Here is a 10333-nt window from a genome sequence, read left to right as displayed (position 1 = left end):
TAACAATACTGCAAGAGGGATCTGGCTCCTCTAAAATGAGCAAACCATGAATTTCATGAAGCTCAGAAAATCTCCAACCTCAATGTAATCTAATGGTTATAAAGATATCCACATCAATTAACATAAATTTTGAATTCTTTTTTCATTTTTTTTTTCTGAAGGAAATTCAGTTTCTCATAAACATAAATTCTATGTTTTTTATTTTTTTAGAAAATAAACTGCAGTCATTGATCTTATCTAATTAACTTTTATCTTTTGGCCTACTTTGACGAAATATTGATCAAAACGTAGCAAAGAGTGTAAATGAATGCTGAACCTACTTTCTTATCACGTATTCTCACTAGGATTGTGCTTTGCATCCTTACTTTGGTTTTGTCGATGATGCATGCTAAGCTTGTTGGTTTTTGGAGAAAAATTGGATCCCTAAATTACATTTTTGCGTATCATCTGTTCGCAGATTCCGAATTGTGCATAAACTGCATGCAAGAATCTTAATGTGTGGAGTATGAAGGTTCGAAAAGACAAATGCAATTGTTACTTTAGCTTTTATTCACCCATGACCATGGATCTCCCTAGTTCTTATAGTTTTGAGAAATCCATGCTTTTATTCCCCCATGACCATGGATCTCCCTAGTTCTTATAGTTTTGAGAAATCCATTATTGATGCTACAGAGACGCAGTGAGCAAAAGATGAAGACTGAATTGGCCAAAAAAAAAAAAATTAAGAAATGTTCAAGTAAATCCAGAATATGTGTTTGGCCCAAACTCTAGGTTACTTGACCTAGTGGTAATAGGGTTTTAATTAGAGATAATCTCGGAGAATCTTAGAGATATCCATTTAATGTATGATTACCTTTCCTTGTACAAGTCAGATTCTATGCATTGTAATCCTCTATATAAAGAGGCCCCTATTATCAATGAAAGTATACAGCAATTCTCTCTCAAATATCGTTTCCCTAAAACACGTTATCAGCACGAAGCCCTAACCCTGAAACCCTAAATTCGTAGCCTTTAAATCCCAGAAACCTCCGCCGCCCACCTTGAAGATCTCAACTCCAGGAGTCCAGAACCGGCCGGAAAACCATCGAACCGGCCACAAGAAGAAACAAGAGCTTTCTTGCCCGGTTCACACCTTTCTAGTCCACCCCTTACTGTCATCTTTCACCACCAACGACGTTTCAACCCCAGAATCCGGGAACCGGAAAAACATTCCCCGGAACCGGCCTAAAGGTTAGGGCTGCACATGGATTGGGTTGGATCGGTTTTGACTCCAAACCGTCTCTATGCCAAAGTGAGCGGTTTAGGCATTTTGGAAAACCGGTCATAAAAAAAAAAAAAAAAACTCAATCCGACCCAATCTAATCAAATTAAAGATGGTTTGGTTTGGTCGGGTAGGCGGTTTTCACCTATATAATATTAACATGCTATTTATGAAAAAATTCATAGTAAAAATTCAATCTCAAGAATTGAAATTATGTTAAATTATCTAAATTTAAAATTCAATAATTAAAATCCAAAACATATAGTTCAAAATTAAAACCTAAATTAGATTTAAAGTGATTCACTTATTTAACGACTTAGCCATCAAAACTAGCTTAATATGATAGTATTAAAGGTCAAAGAATAAGAGATTGACAGATTAGAGATGTGATATGAAAGGATCAAAAAAATTGTAGCGATTATATACTAAGGTTTTAGGCCTTTGGGCCTTGAATTCAATATGATAGTATATCATTTGAGAATAAAGTTATAACTGGAGATTTAGAACTTACTTAGAACAAACCGGACAAATGAATATATATTTATTATGTGTATATATATATAAAAAAAAACTTTTTCTCTTATATTTCAAACATACCGGTCGGTTCGGGTTCCGCGATTTAAGTACAAGAGAAACCAAACCAACCCAGTTCATAAATGGTTTGGTTCGGTATTGAACCGATTTTCAATTTTTAAAGTTTAAAAACCTTAACAAAACCATATTTATCGGTCGGTTTTGGCCGGTTTGTACCATGTTTTGCACACCCCTACTAAAGGTACGAGAACCGACCACCTGACTGCTCTGTAACTTGAACCGGCAGAGAGAAGAAAAAAAAAAAAAGGGAGGTGCCTGTTGAGTCACAAATTACTTATGCAATTGTGCCCCATAATTATGAAAATTGATTTGTCTTCCATGCTATTTTACCCTTTTTAATCCATTTCCTTTTATTTGTAGGAAACCTTGCATTAAGAATAAAATGACTATTTGAGGCTTGAAATGCGGAGATTTGAAGGTAGGGGAAGAAGACACGTAGATTGGAAGAAAAATGCAAATCGACTTTTCCGGTGAACTTTTCCGGCGAGCCGCCACTCATGGAGGGTCATTTCTCCAGCAAAGGAGGACCATGGTTGTGAGAATATCCCATCACTTGAAATTCAAATATCTCCCTACACCTTGTCCTTTTGTCACCTTGCCAATTTGGGACCATTTGGGGGACAATGGTGTAAGAGCATCTCTTGCACACTTTGGGACCAAAGAGGATGATAGCTAAATTTATAAGCTATTGATTTTCCTTATTCTCCTGCAAATATGTCAATTGTAATATAGGGAACTAAGGGTCTCCCGCAGAGGATTAAGTTAAACTAAAAGCTTCAACAAAAGTCACAAACGTGACTGCAGTTCCTACTGAACAGCAGTCGAAAAACAAACTAAAATCCTAACCAAAACAACCCAGAAAAATATGAAAATTTACAGAGACGTACTAGACACACAAGACGTCCAGCACACAAAATTTGGGAATTTTTGGAGTTCGTTTACTATGAGAATAAAATACGTTAAAACAGAGAACAGAAAGAAAAACGAAACTGAACAGATTTAAGATTGGTTGATATCAAGATGATGAAACTAGCTAGGAAGGAAGTATCCACCTCCAACAATCACACACAACACACTTTGTCCAATTTACTTCCAATTAACTTAGTTGAAGACGCTCAGATTGGCTCGGTACACTTGAACACAACCTATTACCCTTTCTTACTTTGTACGCTAGGCAGGAAGTGCTCTACACCTAGACTATTCCCAAGCAATGCAACCTAAAGGTACGTTTATTAGATTAAACATGCAGAGATCGTTAAGTTTGAAAAGAGTTTGAGCAATCACTAGGCATCGCAAATAACTTAGAGCCTTGCTAAACCTAGGGTTTTGTTTACTTGCTAGTGAAAACTACCAATTACTTCTCTAGACAATTTGAGGAATCCAACTATTGATCCAGGCATCAAACAATCAAAGTATTAGAACCCTAGCATGCATACTAAGTAGGCCTCCAAAGCATACAAACATAGAATTCATCAATGAGAAATTGGTAAACAAAACCTCAACTTTATTAATTGGAAAACAAATTGAAAGTCAAAGCATGTTGTGGATCATGTCTAGGGGCTTCAACTGCCCCCTAACTACTGGAAATTTAGTTACACATAATGGAAATCAAAAACACAAAGGAGTTCATGGAGGAAGAAGACAACAAAAATCAGAAAATTGGAAAATACGGATCAGCGATCGATCTCGGGAATTCCAACGATCGATCGTTTCTAGTGTGATTTTGCAGTCTTGCTTCTTCTTGAGCTCTGGTGTGTCTAGGCTTCTTCGTATGTCAGATGATCTCCTTTTATATGCTTAGAGGTTAGGAAACCCAAAACCTAAAAGAATTTGGGTTCACGTGCTTAGGTGGAGTTTTCCTATTGGCTCTTGAACTTGATGACTTATTCTAACCATTCACATCGTGCCATTTGTCCATCATAAGTCGGAATATGAAGCACAAACTCGTCCTCGGGCTTCTTGGTGTGATTTGGGCCTCGAAACATAAATTCCCGTCCAACCTCAGATTCACGCGCAGCCTGACCTCTTGTACTAAATCGGCCATAACTTCCTCTAGAAAAATGATATTGATGAGCCGTAAAAAGATTCGGAAACTAGACATCCGAGGCTATCCATCAATATAAAGATCATTCTCTGGATCGTTCTGAGCTGGTCTCAGTGCTCTGTCGAAATTAACTGATCTGCACAGGCAGATTTCCCGATTTTGCTTTTCAATCCCTCTTTTACTTCTTTTCTTCTTCTTTACTCCAAGATACCTATAAAACAAACAAACAAAGTAAATAACTAGAAAATACACTAAACTAACAAAGAAAGTATGGGGATTAACGCTATTAACATCGCATAAATATGCTCTTATCAAATACCCCCACACTTAGACTTTGCTAGTCCCTAGCAAACAAAGAACTAACTAGAACAAAAGACACGGACCTAATATCTTCCAAACATCTCAGAGAACTTATAATGCCCACAAGTATGGTCAACAAAATTCAAGCAATCATATGTCAGAATTCACAACCTCACTTAAAAGCTAATTTATTTTGATAACCATAGTGCTAAAGTTATAATACATGAACAATCAAACTAGTGCAACAAAGGAGAACCAACTTATTCATGGGTCAAACAAGCGTCAACTCAATTTCTCACAAAGATGCTCTCAATTTCTTTTCACTCATGATTTTCTGACTTGATGTATAAGCATATATTTCACTCAAGTTATATGTGAGAGGAATGATGTAATAAGACAAACAAATAGCTCACATATGATAACAAGAAAGAAAGGCTTTTTCTGAATTTTTTTTTTTTACATATGATCCCATGATTGGAATGCCAAAACTCGGACGAAAGGCCAGTGACACCATATGCTCACCCCTCCACACAAGTCTCCACAAATCGAATGCACAACTTCAAAGATCAACAAGGTCTTTATTCAGGGTTGTAATGGGGCCAAGGGTTAAGGTTAGAAGAAAGAAAGGATAGGAAATTCAAAGATCCTAAAGAACCTAGAGGAGCACTAGAAGAACATAAGAGATAAAAGAATCTTGAAACTCTTCAAGGTAATCAATCTTCGAACATGAAGCAAATAATTTTTTTCAAGGCCAGATGTCATCTTTTTGGGCCTTTGCTTCATTATAACCTCAACAGCTACAACATGAATGTATCAAATCCAAGGAAGTATTTTGCTTTTCGATTCTTTTGATTTTTCTTTTCAAGCATTCTTTCTCTTTCTTTTTCTTTTTCGGCTATCACATATTTTTTTCTCTGTTTTTTTTTTCAACAGCCATAAACACATACTTTTTTTTTTTCCTCTTCCTTGGATCGATGTACAATGAACTCCCCCACACTTGCTTACAAAAGTACCTTGAACATACATATATCTCTAAAAATATTTGCTCCACTAATTCCTTAGAATAGGGTAAGGATAAATCTATACTAAGCTTAGGGTTAAGGAATTTGTGGGTGATGAAACAAAAAGGCTTAATGTAGGCTCAACGGGGTTAACTAGGGGATTGCACATCTTGTGTGCATAAAAGGGACACAGGTTAGTTTGGCTATGGTGGTAATCCTAGTGCCTTTATCCCTTCCCATCCATCATGCAATTCAACCATACGCTTCAAGAGGCTTTGGGGCAAGTTCTAGCATTTGTCCTTATAAAATATGCAAGTCGAATCCGAGTCTCAACCAAGATGAATAAAAGATGAGATCATGCAAAATCCTCGTCAAGAAAATAAGATGATTCTATACTAAGCACTCAGAAAAGAAATAGCACATATACAGGCTCAAAAGCTCACAAGGGTTTAAATCAAGTTTAACCTGTCATAGCATGCATCCATCAATTCTCAAGTGTTACATTAATCCAACCATCAATGTATATAAATCAAGCACAATAATCATCAAAATCTATTAACAATTATTTGAAATCAAGAATCTAACACATGCCTGCAATCCTTTTGTGACCAAAATATAAATCCGAAAGTTCATGCTCATCATAGAGTTGGAAGACTCCTAAGACTCAAAGAAAAATAAAACCTAAAACTAGACTCTTTTTTTTTTTTTTTTTTTTTTTTTAAACAAAGAATGACTCAAAAACAAATTGACAAATTTGTATTTCCCTCCCCCACACTTAAACTAGACATTGTCCTCAATGTATGGCAATATAACGCACAATGCACAAGGAAAGCATAGAGAAAGAAAATACAGAAGAGGGCAAGTGAAAATATAAGAAAGGTTATAGAAAAGCTCCCCCTTGTAGACCTCCCACTGCTCACGACCTTTGGAGAAGACCGAAATTAGACACCATCTTCAAGGCACAAGGCCTTGACTTCCAAAATGTAACAATTTTGTGTCATGAGGCCAACTTCCAGCCCTAATAACTTCTGCAGGGACAGCTGGATGGATGAGCTGCTACTGGGAGCTGAAAATTGGTGTAACAAGCTGTCTGTGCATATGTGGCACGTCTCCTAACTCCAAATAGATTGAAAATGGCAGCCCTGCAAAGTTAGAAGAAAAACAGAATTTTGCACAGAAAAGCTGAGAAAAGGACCTTTACCCATGCCAACCTCAATTCTGAAGGGTTACGATGCTCCAATGGAGATGATGCTCTAGATCAATTTTGAAGTAGACATCTCAAGCTTTAAGTGCATATAAGGTTTGTCCTCATTGGACCCCCGGAAGTATTCCATGTTTTTCCCTTTATATGACCCAACTGCGCAGGTTCCTGCTCTGCTGGTCTGACCTTTCGGTACTCAAAGTAGAACTGGGAATGCATCAGAACTCCGAATCCAGTTCTGTAAAAACATACAAAAACTAGACTCATAGATCTTTCTATACATAGATGGCACGTCTCCTGGTTCCATCGGAGCTAAAAACGGCAGCCAGCCAAAGTTGACTGACTGCACAGCCGGCACTCTGCTTTCGAGCAGGAAAGTGCAACTTCCGAGCCTTTCTTAATGGGTACACCTGCACACTCACAAAACATATTAAAACGAACTAACAAAAATAAGCTTAAAAACAAAAATAAAAAGTTTGGGTTGCCTCCCAACGAGCGCTTGTTTTAATGTCTTCAGCCTGACGGTACCACCAACAATTAGGCAAAGGTAAAGAAGCCTCCTTTCGAAGACTTCGCAAGAAATTTTTCCGTTTTCTTCATGAATGACTTTTTATTTGGATCAGGTGGATATGGGGGATCACCACTTGAAGTTCTCTTCAATGGAGGCTCAGTGAAACCACATGAGGAAGGAGATTTGGTCGGAAGATAGCCCTTGCTTGGCTTAAAATCCCCACGAAGCCACCTATCATCAACACTCACACTCTCTATATTAGCTAAAGGAACAAATTCATTACAGAATATAGACTTACCTTCATGACATGGAATTGCTTGTTGAGCAGCCATGGTTTCATTTAGACTCTTATGCATGGTTGTAGCCACCTCTTCCTCGACAATTGGTGGAGAATGACCAGTGCTTGCCACTGCTAACAACTCTGAATCGCCGAGATCCCTTGCCTTGACTTTAGGTGATGTCCAAGTTCTAAGAAATCGAACATCTTCTCTTATTTGCCTACCATCACCTAAAAGATCTTGCTCATTAATTTGAGGCTTCAAGGGTTCAAACACCTTGAACGTCACTGTCTCCCCAAAAACCTCCATACTCAAAGTGCCTCTGAACACATCAATGTTGGTGTGAGCTGTGGCCATGAATGGGCGCCCCAAAATTAATGGTAATGATGTAGGCATAGGCGCTTCCTCCATCTCAAGAACAAAGAAGTCTGCAGGCAAAATTAATCCATCCACACGTACTAGTACATCTTCAATTACTCCCTTAGGATAGACTATTGAGCGATCAGCTAGCTCAATGATCACCTTTGTCTCCTTTAGCTCACCTAGTTTAAGAGTTGAAAACACAGAATATGGCATTAAATTAATCGAAGCTCCTAAATCCAGTAAAGCATGATCAAACCTCTGTGCACCTATGGTGCATGGAATCGTGAAGCGTCCGGGATCCTTAAGTTTAGGTGGAAGCTTTCTTTGAAGAACAGCTGAAACTTCTTCACTAAGGGCCACTATCTCATTCCCATTGAACTTTTTCTTTTTTGTGCATAGCTCCTTAAGGAATTTGGCATACTGAGGTACTTGCTTGATGGCATCCAGAAGAGGGATGTTCACTTGGACTTTACGGAAAGTTTCCAAGACATCCTTCTCTTCTTGTTCTTTCTTAGAGCTCATAAACCTGCGAGGAAAAGGAATACATGAAGTAACCAACTTAGGAGGAGTAGGATCTTTTACCTTTGGAGGGGAAAAAACATGAACATTCTGATCAGCCCCCGTGAGATCGATCGTTTTGTCACCAGCGATGATTTTCTTTTCTTCCTTCGTATTTCTTTGCTCCTCCTTCTCTTCTTGATCTTTCTTGGATGTTCTTTGGTGCCCAGAGACTTCTTCCAAATGTCTACCACTCCTTAAAGTGATTGAATTGAGCTCAGCCATGCTCCCATCCTTAGGATTTTGAATGGTTGTGCTCGGGAGGGTGCCAGGAGGTCTAGTTTGCATCACCGTTGCAAGTTGCCCAACTTGCCTTTCCAAGTTCTTGATAGCTTGTCCATGTTGCTGAGCTAAGGCATCTTGCTTTTGAAACTGAATCTCAGTCCTTTGGATGAAAGCTGCGGTGTCCTTTTGGAAAGATGCGGTGTCCTTTTGGAAAGATGCGGTGTTCAGAGTCATCTCCTTCACTAGTTCTTCCAAGGACTTGCTTGAGGATTGTTGAGGAGGAGTTTGTTGATAGACTTGCTGCCTAGCCCCTTGTTGGAATCCAGGTGGTCCATTGTAGACGCCTTGAGTAGGTCGAACCACGTTGTCATTACCGCCCCAACGGAAGTTTGGGTGATCCTTCCATCCCGGATTGTACGTGTTCGAGTAAGGGTCATATTTGGGTCTTTGTTGCCCCATGTAATTCACCTGTTCCTCAGACATAGCAGACATAGGACATCTATCAGTAGTATGATCAGAATAGGAACAAATAGAGCATACCTGAGGTGTTGCCTTAATGCCATTGCCTAAGGCATTCATTAACATGTCAATCTTTCTTTCCACAGCCACCATTTGGTTCCTTGAATCGACTTCATACACTCCTCGTCCTCTTGTACGTTTATCCCTTGTGTAGAATTGTCTATTGTTGTCGGCCAAATCATCAATCAGATTATATGCTTCTTGACCGGTTTTATTCATGAAAGTCCCTCCACACGCAGAATCAACGCTGCCCCTATTAGCTATGTCCAATCCATCATAGAAAAATTGGACAAGGTCATTCAGACTGAAGTTGTGATGGGGACACTTCCTTTGCAACTCCTGAAATTCCTCCCATGCCTCATATAGTGTATCTCCATCCTTTTGAGTGAAGTTTTGAATCTCCCTCCTTAGTCGTTTTGTCAGTTGAGCGGGGAAATATTGTTTCAAAAACTTCTTAACCATTTCATCCCAAGTTGTGATGATACCTGCAGGTAACGAGTACAACCAACGTTTTGCATCATCTTTTAAAGAAAAGGGAAATAGAAGTAACCTGAGTCCTTCTGGTTGGATGTTCTGAATGGTTTGCAGCTTGCAAATATCTAAGAATTCCCTAATGTGAACATTAGGATCCTCAGATGGTGTGCCAGAGTACTTAGGCAACGAGTTAAGGAGCTGCACAGGAATGGAGAAGGCTTGATTGCCCGGTGGTGTGTAAGCTATGCATGAGGGGGATTCCGAAGCTGTCGGAACAAAAGCATCCTTCAATGCCATGTCGAGTCTTGGGGGTTCCTCTTCGTCCTCGTGAATTGAATGCGCAGGTGAGTTTGGTGGTGTGTTCTCCTCCTCCTCCCCTTGTGAGGAAGTAGAACCCGCCGTTGTGTCGTGAATTGGCAAACTAGTTCCGTTCGTTTGCTTCCTATTCGACTTGCAAGTGCGTTCTATCTCTGAATCCAAGGGGGTAAGATTGCCTTGAGCAGTTCTACGAGTAAGCATACACCTGAAAACACAAACAACGAAACACTAAGTAAGAAACTAAAACAAAAATCAAATTAAACAAACTAGTAAAAGCAATTAGAATAAAAGTAATCCCCGGCGACACGGCGCCAAAATTGATATATAGCTAAATTTATAAGCTATTGATTTTCCTTATTCTCCTGCAAATATGTCAATTGTAATATAGGGAACTAAGGGTCTCCCGCAGAGGATTAAGTTAAACTAAAAGCTTCAACAAAAGTCACAAACGTGACTGCAGTTCCTACTGAACAGCAGTCGAAAAACAAACTAAAATCCAAACCAAAACAACCCAGAAAAATATGAAAATTTACAGAGACGTACTAGACACACAAGACGTCCAGCACACAAAATTTGGGAATTTTTGGAGTTCGTTTACTATGAGAATAAAATACGTTAAAACAGAGAACAGAAAGAAAAACGAAACTGAACAGATTTAAGATTGGTTGATATCAAGATGATGAAAC

The 10333-nt window shown here is 38.8% G+C and overlaps 1 non-coding gene across 1 annotated transcript; it reads left to right on the top strand.

Moving 5' to 3' along the window:
* The first annotated feature begins 9162 nt into the window (after positions 1–9162).
* Positions 9163–9269, top strand: LOC133727635 (small nucleolar RNA R71). The gene has a single exon (XR_009855312.1). It is a non-coding gene; the product is annotated as a small nucleolar RNA R71 (small nucleolar RNA).
* Positions 9270–10333: the final 1064 nt, after the last annotated feature.

The sequence above is a fragment of the Rosa rugosa genome, chromosome 1 (assembly GCF_958449725.1).
Source record: "Rosa rugosa chromosome 1, drRosRugo1.1, whole genome shotgun sequence".
NCBI classification, from domain to species: domain Eukaryota; kingdom Viridiplantae; phylum Streptophyta; class Magnoliopsida; order Rosales; family Rosaceae; genus Rosa; species Rosa rugosa.
The sequence above is the reverse complement of the archived record's forward strand: the minus strand, read 5'-3'. Positions and strand labels throughout refer to the sequence as shown.